The sequence below is a fragment of the Toxorhynchites rutilus genome, chromosome 2 (genome assembly GCF_029784135.1).
Source record: "Toxorhynchites rutilus septentrionalis strain SRP chromosome 2, ASM2978413v1, whole genome shotgun sequence".
Taxonomy (NCBI): domain Eukaryota; kingdom Metazoa; phylum Arthropoda; class Insecta; order Diptera; family Culicidae; genus Toxorhynchites; species Toxorhynchites rutilus.
The window spans coordinates 149,926,271-149,946,256 of NC_073745.1; the positions used below are offsets into that span (position 1 = coordinate 149,926,271).

At 40.0% G+C, this 19,986-nt stretch overlaps 1 protein-coding gene and 1 long non-coding RNA gene across 6 annotated transcripts in view; one reads left to right on the top strand and one right to left on the bottom strand.

Annotated features, from left to right (window-relative positions):
• Positions 1-19,986, bottom strand: part of LOC129770880 (uncharacterized) — a 273,533-nt gene that overhangs the window by 82,706 nt on the left and 170,841 nt on the right. The gene's annotated exons all lie outside the window — the stretch shown is intronic.
• LOC129770882 (uncharacterized) lies at positions 13,712-18,747 on the top strand. The gene is made up of 3 exons (XR_008742226.1): positions 13,712-14,057; positions 16,914-17,014; positions 18,516-18,747. It is a non-coding gene; the product is annotated as an uncharacterized LOC129770882 (long non-coding RNA).

Sequence of the window (19,986 nt, forward strand, 5' to 3'; positions counted from 1 at the left end):
CACTCAGCCCTCCATTCCAACGCGTCTTTCATGCTAGATACTTATAGCTTAGCAACTCTCTCGCAAATTAATCACGTCACTAACGAGAACGGCCGTAGCCTGGATCTTTGCTTTGTGAGTGCGCAGGACACAGCCCCATTCTTATGCGAGGCTCCCGCTCCTCTCGTGAAACTTACCCCTCATCACCCACCCTTGCTGGTTGCCGTTGGCACAAAACTGTTACAGGATATCAATATTTCACCTGTAGTCGTTTCTTACGACTTTCGAAATGCTGACCATCGTAATATCAGCCAGTTGTTCTCTAGCTTCAATTGGGGCGACATATTAGATACCGCTAACGTCGAGTCTGCAGCTGTAACATTCTCCAACGTCCTGGCATATGTCATTGATAGATATGTGCCAAAGAAGAAGTGCCTCCATACGTCCCGAAAACCGTGGCAAACACGCGAACTTCGACGAATGAAATCCATAAAGAGGGCCGCATTAAGAAAGTTCACCAGATACCGCACACAATCTCTTCAATGCCAGTATGCGAGAATCAATTACGAATACAAACGTGTCGCGAAACAATCTTTCCTGAATTATCAGCGCAGAATACAGAGGAAACTCAAATCCCGCCCAAAACAATTTTGGAATTTTATCAACGAGCAGCGCCATGAAGCTGGCCTGCCATCGTCTATGACGTTCAATGGAATTGCGGCCTCTACTCAGCAGGATATCTGCAACCTATTCTCAGAAAAATTCGCCAGTGTTTTCACCGATGAAACATTAACCGACGACTATATCAGGCATGCGGCTAGCTACCTCCCCCGTTCTAGCCAAACTCTGAGTAGGTTCGACATCAACACGGAGATGATTTCAAGGTCATTCTCAAAGCTCAAAACGTCGTTCAACCCGGGACCCGACGGTATTCCTTCAGCTTTTCTCAAAACGCACATGAATGACCTATTGATCCCGCTGCTCCACATATTTCAACTCTCTGTAGCCACCGGTGTTTTTCCGACCTGTTGGAAAATATCGCATATGTTCCCAGTCCATAAAAAGGGAAATAGACGAGATATTAACAATTATCGCGGCATCACTTCGCTTTGCGCTTTGGCAAAACTATTTGAGCTCGTTATTTTGGAACCGCTAGACGCTCTCAGCAAACCGTACATAAGTACTGACCAACACGGATTCATGACGGGCCGCTCCACCACCACAAATTTACTGTGCCTCACTTCTTACATTACCGACAGCATGTTGAAGCATGCCCAAACGGACGCTATTTATACGGATCTGACTGCAGCCTTCGATAGATTAAACCACAGTATAGCTGTCGCCAAACTGGACAGGCTTGGGATTAACGGCAACCTTCTACAATGGTTTCAATCATACCTCACTGGCCGTCGACTAGCCGTCGTTATAGGTGATTGCCAATCCCCTTTTTTCGCTGCTACGTCTGGTATACCACAAGGTAGCCATCTGGGCCCCTTGATATTTCTGATATACTTTAATGACGTAAATCTGGTAATTGAAGGTCCACGGCTATCATATGCTGACGATTTAAAAATTTACCTTCAGGTCAGCTCGATTGAAGATTGTCGCTTCCTTCAACGACAGATGGATGCTTTTGCCGATTGGTGTATTCTAAACCGAATGGAGGTTAACCCCGCTAAATGTTCTGTCATCTCGTTTTCGCGCACGAGACAGACCATATTGCACAACTATGTCCTGTTCGGCACGGAAATTGAGCGTGTCAGCGAAGTCAAGGACCTGGGTGTCATTTTAGACGTGCAACTCTCTTTCAAACCGCACATCACATACATGGTGAATAAAGCATCCAGAACTCTGGGGTTCATCTTCAGGATTGCTAAAAGTTTTACCGACATCTACTGTCTGAAGTCCCTCTACTGCTCCCTCACTCGCTCCATCTTAGAGTATGGTGCAGCTGTCTGGACTCCACACTACAGCAACGGTGTCGAAAGGATCGAATCAGTTCAACGAAGGTTTATAAGATATGCTCTGCGTAGATTGCCGTGGACTGACCCCCTCCGATTACCGAGTTACCAGAGTCGATGTCAGCTGATCAGCTTGGAAACTTTGTCGGTTCGTAGAGACACAGCCAGGGCTTTGATGATAGCTGATACCTTACAAGGACGCATCGATTGTCCCGGTCTTCTGGAAAAAATTAATTTCAACGTTCGACCTCGGGCTCTCCGAAATAACTTGATGTTACGATTGCCCGCCCTACGTACAAACTACGGCATGTTCGGTGGATTAAATGGTCTACAAAGACTTTTCAACAGGGTAGCCCAGCTGTTCGATTACCATTTATCCCGAACGCTTCTTCGTCGGAGATTTAGCTCTTTTTTTACTGAACAAACAGTCACGTGATTATTGTTTTTAAGTGTATCTTTAATATGTGATGACTGTAATTTGATGTAATCAGTTGTAACACGATGTCATTTGATTCATGTTTAGATTTAAATGTAGATTTAGAATTTTATATATCCTTAAGCACATCATTGGGGCCCTTACAGCCCGTTGATGAATTGACAAATAAATAAATAAATTACTACTGTTGATGTCGTTCCCGAGGGTGCTATTGGTTTTTTTAGCGATGAAGCCCGTTTTCATTTGTGTGGGTTGGTTAACAAACAAAACATGCGCTACTGGGCTGACACCAACCCTCGAGAATTGCATCAAAAGCCTTTGCATTCACCCAAAGTCACAGTGTGGTGTGCAATTTCCTCAGCTGGAATTATTGGTCCCTGGTTTTTTGAGGAAAATGAGGTTACAGTGACAGTGAATTCGGACCGGTATGTAAACATGCTACACGGTTAGAAAATTTAGATTTGTGTCCCCGGTTCCAACAAGACGGTGCATCAGCACACACTTCAAGAGCATTGATGGCTGTTTTGAGGGAACACTTTCCAGAGCGCCTTATCTCAATTAGAGGCGATTTGGAATGGCCGGCACGCTCTCCCGATCTGTCCCCTTGTGATTTTTTTCTATGGGGTTTTTTGAAATCCCGTGTTTATGTGAACCGTCCAAGAACCCTACAAGATTTGAAGACCAACATCCAAGAAGAAATTGCCAACATAACACCTGCTATGCTAACAAGAGTCATGACAAACGCCAGAAATCGGTTTGTATGGAGAATGGGGGACGTCACCTAACAGATTTGATCTTCAAAACAATGTAAATAAAAACTTTAGACATGTACCTACATTATAAAAAATAAATAAATATTTTCCGATGCATATAATAGTTTTTATTGAGTTTTGAAAAAAGGAAGTTATACTGCCGCACCCTGTACAATTTTGGACTCCATTATATTCAGTTTGGAAAAAAATTTTTTTTTTATATTTCAAGTATGGCTTAATTCATGAAAAAATGTAACCTTTCAACGTTAAGGTGAAGTTTAAGTGGCTATTACTTGTACAGTGGGGTAAAAATCGTGATTTTTGAAGATTTGGCTTGAATTTTCACCAGGAATTGTTTATATCGATATTGCAGCCAAATTAAGTAAGATAGAAGTTGTGCGTCAAAGAACAAATTGTGGAGCGGTTAAAGAACTTCATTTTAATTGATAGAAATAATCTAGTTTAATATAAATTTTTAGGATAAAATTAATAATAACACATTAAAAATTATTAACTTTTAAGTGTTTCACTTCCAAAATGGTATAAAAATTCACTAATTTAGTTGTTCCACTACTATATCCTGTACTAAATTTTCTCATCTTTCAAATGAAAGCATCAGAATCGTCTTCCGTAGCGTACTTTTTATTGTAGAGCCAGTTTGAAGTAACAGAGTCAGAAACAACAAAAAAAATTCTGTAACTCTGTCTTTGTTGAAATTCGAACATATGCGTAGAAGGATTTTTTCATCAAATATGATCGTCTATCACCTTCTGAGAGAATCTGGATAAATTATTTTTTTTCATGTGAGAAAGGTGTTTTCTGAATCAAAATGAATCAAAAATCAAATTCCTATTTTATTTTCAAAAAACGAAAAATACATGCAAAAAAAAAAACAAATAAAGAAAAATAAAATGTTTTGACTCTATTATCCGGAGGATTTGATTATCCAGAGTGAAAAAAAAATCAATACTCCGGATAATCGAGTCCGACCTGTATTCCAAAGCAGGATGGTAACTGTCAAGACCGACCAAGGGCTCAAAAGCTTCTATAACTGAACATTCCTTGGCTGCAACTTCATTCACCATCACAAAATCGAGGATCCGAGAGTTGATATTAGTAATTGTGTTGATTTGCGTTAGATTATGAAGGCTGAAACCATCCAGAAGTGCACAGCAGGAAGCTGGAATGTTTGAACGAATAACATCAATGGTAGGATGATCTTATCAGAGATGTTCCAAGTCAGCCCAACCTGTTTGTAATCACCAGGTACCAGATTGTTGATGCTGGTGGAATCCGATTTCCGGTCTGGAGGAAAGTATTTTACACCGACACATAATTATCTACGTGGTGTCGTAATTTTCACCCACAATTGCTCGAGAGATGTACAAACCAGAGTAGGGTCGCGACAGCAACTAAGACGTTTTGAAACTGCGATCAAGTCGACCTCCGAGCGACCTCCGAGCGACCTCCGAGCGATTTAGAACTATTCTGATGATTACGATCGTTACGGAATACTGTATACAAACTTCAAAACAATTGTAAGGAATTAATTCGTTCATCAAGCCGGGTTTCGGTGAGAACTATAACGTCTTAGTTGAAATCAACAGCGGTCAAAAACAAGTCATCCATCTTTGTCCTCAGGCCGCGGACGCTCTGGAAGTACATCAAGAGACCGTCGATTGTTGGTCGCTCGAAATCTGATGAATTAATACATTATAATTATTCAAAGTGTGTTTCGAGGTATCTGATTTATAGCAGTAGAATTACTCAATTTCTATTGGGTTCCCAGCTGTCGTTTATACTCCAAAACCATCGTGATGATTGAGTATCGCAACAGGATAACGCATCAGTCCATAACAGCCGGGCGGCTATGACATTCAGATTTTAGACTGACTGATTCGCAAGACCTCAAATCGAGAACAAGTGAAGATCGATCGTACGAAACTAGATATGCAGTCAACAAGCAATATGAATGTCTTGAAGATATTAAACATCTGCGAAATACAAATTTTAATATGCCGCAGCTTTGTTTAAAGCATACCGAATGGGTTGTTTGAGTTAGTTAACCCATCAAAGACCAAACTGTAATAATTATTTTTTTAACGAAAGCCTTTGGTGTAATTTTGATTATTGGCGATATAGAAACCCCAATCTTCTAATTTTTTTCCGTTTATCCGTTTTCCGGAAAATGACAAAAATCCAAAAATTCTTAAACAAAAACAATGGCTACATCTTTTAAAAAAATTTATAATTTATTTTATCCTACAACCATTCGATGAATCTAGGCTTTAGAAAATAGGGTTACCTCGGTTGAAGATGAAAATTTACTCTCGCTGAATGCGCTGAAAACATCTCATTTGAGCATTTCTCCCTACGCTTGTTTAAATTACTGTTATGTCCAGGAGTTTTCTAGGGGGGTTGTCTTACTTTTCCTATCGTTTTAACTCTAACAACCCTCGGGGAGCGAGGCCAGTTCGCCCGTACGACAGCTAAATTACATTTGCCGTAATTCGCCTTTAAACTATGTTACACACCGTTGGTCGGTTCGTCGCTTGCCGCCGCAGATCTTTGCAATAGAAGTCCAACTTGCCGATCTTCCAACAGAGAGAAGAAAGTCCCTCTAATGGACCTAATCTTGCGGGAGCAAGTCTTATGCTCTTGGACCCCAGCTAACTTATTCCTTAGATGACTGCTTGTGAACGCAATCACACTGTGAGTGTACAAAGCGCAAGGAAGGGCAGAAAAACATAAATATTCCCATGAACTTGTCACCGTTTCAATTAGTACAGCTGACTAACTTTTCTTTGCGTTGTGTTGCCAGTACGGCCGAGTAGATGCACCTGCTGTCGTACACGAACGGTTGACTGTCATGGCCATGGCCAATGTACGCGGTCCAGTGCCATTGGATAGCAGTAGCAGCAGTAGCAGCAAATAAGCGGAAGAAAGTTAGGGCCTTTCGAATGATGCACCATAAAATCACGCAATTTGGCGATAAATATTTGATAGGTTTTGTAACAGAAAAGTGAGTGGTAGCTGAACAAAATCAATGTTTCGGAACAAACAACAAACGAACAATAGTTCATCACGTTTCAGTTCATAAAGAGAAAATAATTATTGGTTTGTACTTTTACTAGTTTATTGTTGATTTGTGACAAGAATTTTTACATGCTGTGCACATTCCAAACGTCCAATCTTAAATTTCACCACGTCGAGCATCTTCCGCAAATCATGGAGAAACAGTATGTATTTTTTGCTGCTGTAAACGCTGACGTGTGCAGATGAGTAAATATCTCTCCAAAATGCAATTGAATTCCGCGATTGGCGTTTATACACACAGTTAGGTCGCACAATCTCGGGCCGTTCATCGGGCACAAATAGGACATCGTAAATCAAGCGTATATTTGCTGCGAAAGACTTTATTATTTGCTGCTTCTCTAGATAGCAATGAAACAATATCTGGAGTGCAAAAAATTGTCTAGCCACAGCCATCCGCGTCACCGCACTCGATAATGGCTATTGGAAGAAACGAGTCTCTAACCAGCACGGCTGCTTGTAGGACTGTCCGAGTGACCTATCTGCAATCTGCTGCTGGTGCTCAACTGTGTACCCGCATTCGGAGTAAAAGTTTATTTCCTCCGTTGTGCAGAAACGTTTTCATGCATGCCTATCGGTTTATGTTTTCTATGTTTTACAGTTAGTCTCTCGCTTCGATTGAAGTGTCCATCTTGTGTGTGCTAATCCCAGCTCTCAGGTCCAGATACGCATGAAGCCACTTTTCGAATCAGTTCAAGATCAACGTTGCGAAAAGAATACTTTCGGTTATTTTGACAAATGAAAACCGGTAATCGAAATTGTTCTTTTTTGTTATCTTGAATCTGGAATCTTGAGTAATTCGGCATACTTGGGATCCGTTTATTTCCATTAAAACAAACCCCAAAAGGAAGTTGGAGAGATAGTATCCATACGGAGGAGAGACAACTCACGATTAATGATAACTGTCTGAACTTTAGAAGTTTCCGCCTGGTGCATTCCAGACACCGGTGCGGAGTGAATGATCGACTCAATTTTCATAATACAACGTCCAACGTCCAACCTCCAACTCCTCCAACGTCTCAGATTAGCATATAACGATCGTTAGTGCATGGAATAGCGACGGTGGGTCGCTTCTTGGTAGCAGAGGAAAATGAACGGCCGAGCTGGCGTGTTTGGAACCAAACGAAACATTTCGAATGCTTCTAGCTGGTGAGTACCCTTCTGGGTACAGTTATGAAATGCAAATGAGGGTTAGATAATTAATGAATTGGAAACGAACTGAGTCAAGTTCTTGCCCCAGTTATATACGACTTCGATAGTTTAGGAAGACCACTGTTCGTAGGTTAGGAGTAGGTTTAGCACGATATTGATTGTATTAGTTCTATATCGCTAGAGAGCAATTCCAAATGAAATCGACAAATGACAAAACATGAGTATTATTGATTCGAATGAAAGCTTGGATTCCGTTTGGGTTGGAGGAAATATGAGTTCTCCAGAGCATTTGGGAATTTTTTGACTCAAGTGTAACTTTTGAAAAGGGCTATCGATTTTAGTAAGAGAAATCTTTGATAATGTATATCTCAAAAACTATGAGCCCTATCGAAATAGTGTCTTACAAAGAGTTATAGAGTATTGATGTCCAAACGTGAAAAAATATACACTGAGAAAAAATTAGTACCTTTTTTTTAAATACAAAAAAAAACTTTAATTTGCAATATCTAAAATACATATTTTTAATTTTTTTCTAATTTGTTTTATATAAAATAGAAGTCATGTTAAACAATTCAAAAAATGTGTACAAGATGGTAAAACTATTTTTGACGAACTTTGTAGAACTTGTATTTCGAATTTTTGTATGTAACAATCATCTTTAGGCACAAATTATGAATCCTAATGCAAATATTTTTTTAAATCTCGGCTGCATTTAGAAGAAGATTGATTCTTCGATTGAGATTGTTTTAAATCACATTAGAATTCATAATTTGTGGCATAATTTGGACCCAAACGGAGTACAAACTTACGCCCGAATCAAAAACATTTTTAAAAAGTTTCAAAACCGGCATTTTTAGTTCGATTTCATTAGGATCTCCTATCTTTTATCTTCTATATATATATAAATGGATTTCTGTCTGTCTGTCTGATTCTTATGGACTCGGAAACTACTGAACCGATTAACATGAAAATTGGTATGTAGGGGTTTTTGGGGCCGGGGAAGGTTTTCGTGATAGTTTGAGACCCCTCCCCCCTCTCTAAAAGGGGGGGGGGCTGACATACAAATGAAACACAAATTTCTACATTACTTGGGAATTAATCAAGCAAATGAAACGAAACTTGGCATATGGAGGTTTTAGAGTGCAATAAATGTTTCTATGGTGGTTAGACTCTCCAGACTCCCCCAGACTGCCATACAAACGAAACACAAATTTCTGCATTGCTCGAGAGTTAATCCAGCAAATGAAACCAAATTTGGCATGTGGAGATTTTAGGATGCAATGAATTTTTCTATGGTGATTAGACACTCCTCCCGCTCTCTAAGGGTGGGCTGTCATACAAATGAAATACAAATTTCTGCATAACTCGAAAACTAATCAAGCAAATGGAGCCAAATTTGGCATGTGAAGGTTTTACGGGGCACGAAACGTTTCTATGGTGAATGCACTCCTCTCCCCTCTCAAAGGGGGGCTGCCATACAAACGAAACACAAACTTCTGCATAACTCGAGAACTAATCAAGCACAATTTGGGATGTGAGGGTTTTTGGGTATGAGAAATGTTTCAATGATGCTATGACACCCCTCCAAACATGACAATTAAAAATTTACGGAAAACTCTGAAGGAAAAAGGGAAAATTCGGAAAATTAAAATCCCATATGTTCTACAATCACATAGTGGCAAGTGTTGTTAGTCCATTTGATGTTTGCGCTAGCGAAATTGATCTTTGTTCGAAAGTGGAACTGGATTTTAATGTGATGAAACGCACTCCTATATCTTCTTCTATATATACCATAAAAGGATCGCCGGATGTGTTGATAAGAGCAGAACTTGAGGAAGGAATTGTCCGATTTAGGGCTGTCTTTATTCTATCATATTTTCTGTATAAAACATTTATTCCATGTAACGGAGAAACATGATATTTGCAAGTGGTTGAAAAATCTTGAACGAGAATTGTGTCTGAAAGTAATCTGATATTGTAATGATGAATTTTGTTAGAAATACTAGGCATTTTATAGTAAAAAGGGAAATCCAATGGGGTCGATTCAAAGATCAATCAATGAACAGTTCTGCGATTGGACCCATGAACTTGCTCATAGTAAGAAAACTTGAATGTTTGAAGGTATTGATAACAAAAATCAAATTTTGGGCGGGACGGAGTTTGCCGGGTCAGCTAGTTGCACTATAAAGTATTGAGAATTTTGAAACATTTACTAGAGAAGATCGAACATTGGGGTGTTGAATTGTGCACTGAATATACACTTGACAAAAAAATTAGAGGAGCAGAGTGCGGATTCAGTTTTTTATAAAAAGAAATATTTCATTTACCAGAACTATATGAGGCTTAAAGATTTTATTTCGAATTTTCTTCAAATTTGAGAAATAAACTACACCATTATGATAAGTTTTCTATTTCATTACTTTATTGGATCTTCTATCCATACCCGCACCTTGCCCTTGAAATCACTCATTAGCAGTGTTTGGATTTCGATCAAAATCGAGTGATACACAATGTGTCATGCAAGTAACCTCTCACGAACATATAACCAAATATGAGTGGATCATTCAGATACTTGTATGAATGACAGTAATCACTTGTGTTACACTAAATGATTGAACCAAGAGAGGAACGAAGACTATTGATTGCATATCGGAACTGTACCAAACATCGCACACCATTTTTGAAGCCTGTATACAAGTTTGAACCGCATATATCGTCCAGTTCTACTATAGCGAAAACCACTGCACAGACAAATGTAGAGCGAGAAATGATACAAGAAAAATTACGTCATCATTCGGTCACCATTTGCGGAGAGCAGCAAATGGGAAAAGATCTAAAACGAGAGAGTTTTTATTTCTCACTGGAGCGGTGTTGCTAGTAAAAATATGCGGTCTATATGTCAATCTATATATTTCAAGGAATATCAGCGTTAAAAATGAAAAATATAATCTGACTACCCTTCCCTTAGCCTCTATCGAGCTAAATAATCATATAGTTTGCACTCTCTGAGATTTAAGAATCAGGATCTGCTACATTAGTTGAATATGCATCATTCGCATTGCGTAGTCCGTATGATCCTGCTGTTTCGTGATGCATGGAGAGGTTCGATATGTATATGTTAGAGGCAAAGAAGAAAATAAACTTTCTGCACCGAAACCGTACAAGACGGTTTTTGTTTGATGACTCGTGTATCATGAAGTGCGAACCGATGCAAAGTTGTCTAGTTTTCTTTTGTGTCGTGATTTGTGTAACACGTAACAACAAAAGAATGCCGCTGGGAGAAATGGTTTCTGTAAGATGTTTGAACGAACGAAAACGATTTTTTCAGTGAATGGATCAAATGGCGAACACTGCTCATAAGACAATGGTTTCGATTCTTTTGCCCCCTGTTTCTTCAAAGTCAGTTCGATCTCCAACACCAACACCAACACACACGAAGTCTTCATGATGATCCAAAACTTTCCAATCGGGCGAAGTTCCAGTGAGTTCGGTCGGTTGATGTCTTTTGAGCTTGAGCTTGGGAAGACTGTACATTTCGTAATTCGGTGGGTTTATGTCTTTTGGTACAAAAACTACATTGATACCTCTGTACCAGTATAACACCGGCCACGCCAGGTGACAGAATACCAAGTCCGGTCAAAACAGCATCTCGCCTTCGTGAGACCACAGGGCTGGCAGCAGGTGCTTCTGGAGGCATCCTTATCGGTAGAAATTCCCGTTAACGGTAACCGTCGTGATGTATGTTGTTGTTTTTCGTTCCATTTCGGAGCCTCCCAAACCTTGCAGACGTGGGGGAAGGAACGTTTCATAATTTTTGAACAAACTAGATGGGAAAATCCGCATTCTTTGGCGCATCGTGATTCGAAAGATTCGGTTGACGCTTGAACAGATTCAACACAACTTAGCCAGGTGACCTGTCTTCGATTTTCATCCGTTGCCTGATCGCCGTTGGGTCGTCTGCGTCTCGTTGAATTACTTCACCACCCGGGACACCGACAATGATCCCCAAAGTTACAAACTAATCAATGCGCATAGCTTTTTTTCGCATAAAGGGTGTGTCACATCAAATTGCATCACGGAAAAACGCTGTAGAAATTCGCCCAGTAGACCGATCCTTTTGAAAATTTTAGACAGTAAAATAAAAACTATTAAACAACTTTTGGCATTTTCTTTTTATTCATAGTGGAGGCGATCTGGCGTAGTGGTAACATCCATGCCTCTCACGCTAATGGTCACGAGTTCAATTCTCACTCCCGACATTCTTCCAAAAATAGAAGTAAAAGTGACGAACCAGCCTAATGAGTTGAAAATCACTATAATACCGATAAAAAAAAAAAAATTTATTCATACTTCGAGCCCAAGCCCGTATGCTCGCACCTTCCTTTTTACCCCGTCCATAAGGTTCTGTACAACGTCAGGTTGTAGTTTTTTTTTGAACAGAAATCCATTTTCTCTTGAAGTCCGCCTCCGATTTGACAACTTTTGGGTTCTTCCAAAGGGCCTGTTTCATAATCGCCCAATATTTCTCTATTGGGCGAAGCTTCGGCGCGTTGGGCGGGTTCATTTCCTTTGGCACGAAGGTGACCCCGTTGGCTTCGTACCACTCCAACACGTCCTTTGAATAGTGGCACGAAGCGAGATCCGGCCAGAAGATGGTCGGGCCCTCGTGCTGCTTCAATAGTGGTAGTAAGCGCTTCTGTAGGCACTCCTTAAGGTAAACCTGCCCGTTTACCGTGCCGGTCATCACGAAGGGGGCGCTCCGCTTTCCGCAAGAGCAGATCGCTTGCCACACCATGTACTTTTTGGCAAACTTGGATAGTTTCTGCTTGCGAATCTCCTCCGGAACGCTGAATTTGTCCTCTGCGGAGAAGAACAACAGGCCCGGCAGCTGACGAAAGTCCGCTTTGACGTAGGTTTCGTCGTCCATTACCAGGCAATGCGGCTTCGTCAGCATTTCGGTGTACAGCTTCCGGGCTCGCGTCTTCCCCACCATGTTTTGCCTCTCGTCGCGGTTAGTAGCCTTCTGAACCTTGTATGTACGCAGGCCCTCCCGCTGCTTGGTCCGCTGGACGAATGAACTTGACAAATTCAGCTTATTGGCGACATCCCGGACCGAACTTCTCGGATCACGTCTAAACTGCTTAACTACGCGCTTGTGATCTTTTTCACTGACGGAGCATCCATTTTTGCCGTTCTTCACCTTCCGGTCGATGGTTAGGTTTTCGAAGTATCGTTTTAGTACCCTGCTGACCGTGGATTGGACGATTCCCAGCATCTTACCGATGTCCCGATGTGACAACTTCGGATTCTCGAAATGGGTGCGCAGGATTAATTCACGACGCTCTTTTTCGTTCGACGACATTTTTCCAAATTTACGAAAAATTTACAGTGAAGCATGACCAACGTGATCTATACACTCTTATCTGATTATAAGCGAAAGCTGAATATATAATTCCTAAAAATTAAATTTCTACAAGTTTTTTCCGTGATGCAATTTGATGTGACACACCCTTTAGCTGTACTTAAATACGCATTCCTATGCCTTCAGTGACCCAGAAGAGCTTTAGCTTGCTCACAAAACTGAGCACGCGATTCCTGCGCCAGAATCAGGACTTTGGAATGATAGTGTTTTCAGCTCTCGTTCTCTCTTGAAAGATTTTTGACGTAGGACTACGACTTTCATTAAGGGTGCCAAATCAGTAAACATGTCTCGTTTTCTTGGAATAATGTTAACGTCGATAACTATTTTTGCTGCAAACGGATTTTGATGGACTATGAATATGCGATTTTTTGTTATTTATTTGATATGCTACACATTAAAATTACTAAGTCCGTAAATGAGTTAAATCGACAAGAATTTGGAGCATTCCCATTTTCCCATTTTTTTTTGTTTTATACATACCAAGGATGTGAAATGTTTGTATGTATGGGAGCAGACATCTCTTTCTCTCAGACTAAACGTCAGCTTGCGATTGTACACAAAAAATGCAAACGATATCGAGGGGGTAGAACCAAGGTCGGCTGAAATGTAAGGCTGTTTTAAACGTCCACTCTATCTGTTCGCGACTAACATGGCATCCCTAGATCCGTAACATCAACAAGACTGAGCGTATTCATCAGCTGGTCGCAAACAAGGGAGGATTTGGTAAACAAACGGACCATGTGAAGATATTAGTTATCGTTGAGGAACAGCGACCACAACGGATGATGGAAATTCACCACTGCCGATGGATCTTCGGAAATCATCGCATTGATCTGAGGTCAATAACATCACCATCAGTGCGGTGTGAAATTGGCGCTGAGCGGAGCAAGCTCAGTTGCTATCGGTCCATCACGGGGAGATAAAATCACCAATTTTGAGGAACGAACTTACTGTTAATTGTTGGTCTATTATACATGGAATTTGTTGTATTTAACTGTGAATTATATATTCAATTAAATGTATTGTAATATTGTGAAACATGTATAAAAAAATGTGTGTATAAATTAACAAACTGTGTGAATGTGTGATGGACTCTTGTTAATTATTGTACGGGAGAAAGAACTGGCTGCGCACTGTCTACAGAATAGCTGTTTGTGGTTGCCGTCGGTACTGCATAGAAATGCAGTTTTGGTTGTGTTTTGGATTTCTACCGACGGCCTTTTGATCAGTGGATAATAGTCGATGTTGGGAGCCTGGCAGCGGTGAGCCAACGAAGTTTTAGACCTGGCTCCCCAACATTATGGTCCTTCGAACCGGATGTATCTGACCCATTGTAAAAGGACGAACAATAGGCGAAGTGGCGGAATATTTTTGTTCGCGATTTCTTTAACCGCCCGCCATTTGATTTGGCAAATAATGAGTGAATCGCCATAAAAATGAAAGACGTTCACTAGACTTTACACAAACGTGCATCGCCATATTACCATATTACCATTATCATTATATTGGGCCTTTTGATTAGTGGATAATCGTCGATGTTGGGAGCCTGGAAGTTGTGAGCTTTCGAAGTTTTAGGCCTGGCTCCCCAAACACTATCCACTATCCAGCCCCTGTAAAATAAAAGCGTTACAATATAGTATATTTCCGCCAATACCGGATTTTATATGTTTGATGGTCCATCACCATTCCACATTTTTAACACGTAGAGCCAGCACCCAAAGATATTTATTGTAGAAAAAGAAAATTGTCAGAAATTCCACTAGAAAGTAGTCATGTTTTGTAACAAATCTAAGAACAAGCCATATTTTATTTATTTTCTAACCTAGTGACTGTCAGACCGAGATGCTTTTCCTAACAAAAATCTCAATGTTGGTCCCTAGGGATTGGAGCGAGACTTCGTTTATTTCGTTTGCTTTTTTGTTTTAGGCAAAAATACATTATGAAATGCTCGTTTTATTATTTGGATTTATGTTTTGGTTTTCAATATCAAACATTTTGATATTGATATACATACGCGCTGGCCTTCTTTCATACCCACTTAAATAGCAAACGGACAGAGTATGAATTGCAATATTTTCTCTCCCCAGTGTCCGTAGAGGGAGCACTGCATTTGTATTTCGAGCGAGTGACCGCGTAATTGTGTTTAATAGAAACAAAATCCGTAGAATGAACACTACATATGCATTTTGAACGACCGATTTACGCGCTACTGATACGCAGTATCATATAAAATTGTGTTTCGCCACTGCATTCGTTGTTCGTTATTGACAGTGCGGGTCAGCACATAAAAGCTTGAAATGGGAATGAGAAAAAAGGGAATGCATGGGAATTTTTCGATTCAATCGGTTTGCAAATCATTGATTCGTAGAAAACATAGTTATTGACGTTAAAATTATTTCATGTTAACGTGACATGTTTTCGTATTTGATACCCTTACGTAAAGATGTTGTTCTACGTCAAAACCCCACAGACCACTACTTTGCCTCCATCGTGTTCAATAGTCTGTTGGAAGGAACGAGAATCTAAGCGTCTAACGATTCCATTCGCTTCTGAACAAATTGAACATCGGCTCATCACTTAAAAGGACAGTTCGTAACTCTTCATAGCCAGCAAGATAGATGCGATAATTCAAACAGGAGTCTCTTTTTATAGTTTCTCAATTATATCAAAAGTTTTTTTTTTCAGAGAACTGCGAGCGAATAATCCGGCTTCAATTGTACTTTGTCCTATCGTCAATCCGATACAGATAGTTCTTGCTGCATCTTATAAGATGATTGTGAGGAATTCTTTGTAATGCATCTCACGATCATCAAGTCGCATCGAAGGGCGGTGAAACATTGCCTATGTGGTCTACAACTTCTTCGCAGGGTTACCATATCTACAGAATAATCTGTGTTTATACAGATTTTCCGACTTTTTGGAACCAAGAATCTGTACTTACAGATTATAGATTACATATTTATTGGTTTTTCATAGTTATGACTTGATCTCAATAATATTTTCCCCATCTCATCAATTTTATTCATTTAGCATTCGAATCAGTCTGCATGATATTGATTTTAGTACTGAAAAGAATTTGGTATTGGTATGAAGCGTGAAGTACTGTTTTCTCATGTTCAATCTAAGACGAAAAAATCTGCGAAAGTCTGCCCATCTTTACAATAAATAAATAACACTGTTTATCTTTTTCCCACTGAAGCACAGTGAATGTAAATTTCTATGTGGATACCATCAACATCGTCAAATTCATATCAACTATAAATTATGCTAAAGCTAAGATAATGCTTCAAATTTGAACTTATAAATTTAATACAGATTTCGATACAAATTTTCTGAGAAAAGTTTCGATTCCAAAACATTGAAGTTAGCTGAGGTTTTTCTATTATTATATTTATATAGCCAGTTACGAATGTTTTGTCCATGTTAGACGAGTCTCCAAAATACACCATATGCAAAAAAACACACACTTTCCCCAGAAATTGCGAAAGATGCGGGAGAAAGTTGAATGATATCAATGAACTTAAATGAGTTGGATTAGTGGTGGCATAACGTGCGATGGACTGCTTCTGCAACTCTTCATGAGCAATATAACAATATTTGCGAAAAAGTCGAAAAAATGTAATATTATTTTTCAAAACCTATCCATTACTAACGATACCTTCTAAAGGCACTTCCATTCGATGTTCGAATTCCATTAATTATCTCACCTTGTGATCCTATCCAGTACTTTTACCACGTTACGACGTAATGATTGAATCGCTACGAATGTGTCCGAAATCAAAGCTGATTTGTTGTGTTTTTACTAATTACTAATTTACATGAGACAACAAAATGTGCAAAAGCTCACTTATAACAAACTCAATCAACCGCTAAACACTAAACCTAACGCTAAACGTTCACCAAGAAACCGTGATTGATGATGGAATCGCGTGTAGATTCGAAGCATACGAAGCTTGAGCACGCGCGCATGTATTTCGAGTTCGGAGATAAAACACACATCAAACAGATAACCACATGACCGGTAACATAATAAAAACAAAACTAGACCACAGAAACTTGTTTTTACGAGTTCCTCCGAGATTGAAAAGTGGTTTCATTCCAATTTATCTTTTTTTCAGAACACATACACACAATGTATTCCAGGACGGCGAGGAAGATAAAAAACGCAACATCGGATGGTTCAATGGAACCATTTTCGTGGGCATATCGGCGATATAAGGTGAAATTTTATTCTGGTGGAAAATGGTTTTGACTCACATATGTCCAGAAGAGAACCAGATGAATCCATACCTGTAAAGAAACATAATAGGATAGAAGAAATTAGAAGAATTGGTGGTTATGGTTAATAACGTAAATCATATAGTTCTGGAGATAACAATCTTTCTTCAGCTAATATCGCTTTATGGTTATTGTAAGATAACGGGACATAGAATCAGAGTAACAAATGTTCTTGGTGGAGAGGAACGGAAAGCCATTTCCTTCAGTTCATTATAACACGGGAAGTAGATCTAAAAAGCAGCACCATAGATATGTTTCTCTCATCACCCACCAAGAATATGTCATTATCACCGTTATGCACATTTCCTACACCCACATTCCCAAGCATTTGCTTGATTGAAATGATATATTATTACTCGGATCGGAAATGAAACACTCACGACGGCACCATTCGCAATGACTTGTTGTTCGAAGTACCACCCATTGCGTCCGGCCAGGTGGGAAGCGTGATGTTGAAGTTTCACGATTACGCTCGGCATCTTTGAACGTCTGCGTCGTCTAATGTCTGACATATATATCGTGAGAAAAGAATAATTCACCTGTTTGTAGTTTTATACCGGAGGAAAAATAGCATGCTAATTACGGAATGTTTTTATTGTTTTCTTATAATTCAATGTCGGGTTATTCGATCCCGCACGGTGACCTACAATTGTGCTCCCGTGGACGAGTGGTTAGCGTCACGTCACAACATGCCGGGGGTTCGATTCGATTCCCGTTCTGGTCGAGGGAATTTTTCGTCAAAGAAATATCCTTCGTCTTGCACTATGGTCACGCGTATTCTAGAGCTTACCACACAGAATGCATTCAAGGCGTGCTATTTGGCATAGAAACTCAACTAATAAAAATGACGCAAGTAATACTAGGGGAGGTGGGAGTAACGGACATGTTAAGAAGAACTTCAATTACATCTTTGGGAACTCATGTTTCCCAAAATCTTGATGCATTTTCTTGCAATTCAATATACTGTTTTTCTACCTTATTGGCCAAATATTTACATAAAAGTGTTTTTCAATGTTTTTTTACTGAAACTAAAACAGACCGAAACGTACAACATTTTTTTCGATGCGGGTAATATAGACAGGTTTATAATATATGGAGCGTAGAGGTTTGTCGATCGCGAGAGGAAAATTCTATTCAACCAAGGTCTGAACTCATCACGAATGTCCGTTAAATGATGAAAAAATAACCGAATTAATCCACCTAGAGGTGATATCGTGCTTTTCAGTAGTATAAACAGACAGTCCCTCAACTATTTTGCTTTTGGTTCCAGTCAGCTTCTAAACAGTCCACATTTGGCGATTTGGTTTCCGTTTATAGACGCAGGGCATTCCTTTGAAATAGATTAAACAGACTTTTCACAGTTTATCTCACTCCCACTGGCAACTGTCCGTTTTACCCCACCAGTACAGTTATTTCATTTCTTCATTTTTCATTTTTTTCAGGGTGGCCTAAATATTATAGAATAACATGTAGATGGTGTTCTCATTAACAGAAATCGGAAATTCAAAATCCCCCAAAATTCCCCTACATTGAGACGGCAAAGTTCCACTAGGAACATTAGTGTCATTTAAGAAGAAGAAGAAGACGGTGACCTATAAAAGGGATGGGATAAATCCACAAGAAAACATACGTATGTGATTATCTGTAACGTGTGTGTCATTGAATAAAACTGACAGCTAGCTTCTATGTATTATTGGGTTGGGGAAAAAGAAATGTCGTATATTGTCAATATATGGCAACACTTAAACATATCTTGTGTTGTACTTATCGCATCGGGTCATACTATACGGTTATTAAAGGCGACAATCTGTGCTACAAGTGTCGTTTTTACAGTGTTGTGATTGTCCTTTTCAGTCTCAAGTTATAGCGCGTCAAAGAGTCCACCAAGCAAGAAATTCGCCATATTTTACGTTTTTACTACCTGCGAAGTAAAACTGCAACGAAGGCGGCCGAAAAAAATCGTGTAGTTTATGGACCCGATACTGTAACGATTCGCACAGCACAGCGTTAGTTTGATCGATTTCGTTCTGGTGTAGTGGCTGTCGAAGATACACCCCGTACTGGTATGCCAATCGTCGTGGAAACCGATAAAATCGTTGAAATCATCTAAGTAGACCGGCATGTGAGCACTCGCTCGATTGTCCAGGAACTGGGCATAGACCATAAAACTGTTTGGAATCATTTGCAGAAGATTGGATTCCAAAAAAAGCTGGATGTATGGGTGTCACACGAGTTTACGCAAAAATATCTTTTAGATCGAATCAACGCCTACGATGCACTGCTGAAACGGAACGAACTCGACCCATTTTTGAAGAAGATGGTGACTGGTGATGAAAAGTGGATCACGTACGACAACCTTAAGCGAAAAAAGTCGTGGTCGAAGCGCGGTGAGCCAGCCCAAACCATCGCCGAGCCCGGATTGACGGCCAGGAAGGTTTTGCTGTGTGTTTGGTGGGATTGGAAGGGAATCATCCACTATGAGCTGCTCAACTATGGCCAGACCCTCAACTCGGTTCTCTACTGTGAGCAGCTTGACCGTTTGAAGCAGTCGATTGACCAGAAGCGGCCAGAAATGATCAATAGGAATGGTGTTGTTTTCCACCAGGACAACGCTCGGCCTCACACATCTTTGATGACCCGCCAGAAGCTACGGGAGCTCGGTGGTATGTCCTATTGCCTGGCTCCAAGTGATTATCATCTCTTCCGGTCCATGCAAAACGCTCTTGGTGATACTAAGTTGGCCTCAAAAGAGGCTTGCGAAAACTGGCTGTCTGGGTTTTTTTTTTGCAAATAAGGAGGGGGGGGGGGGGGGTGTTATAAGGGAGAGATAATGAAGTTGCCTTCTAAATGGCAACAAGTTTGCGAACAAAACGGCGCATATGTTACTTAAATTGGATAATTTTAAGTATGTTA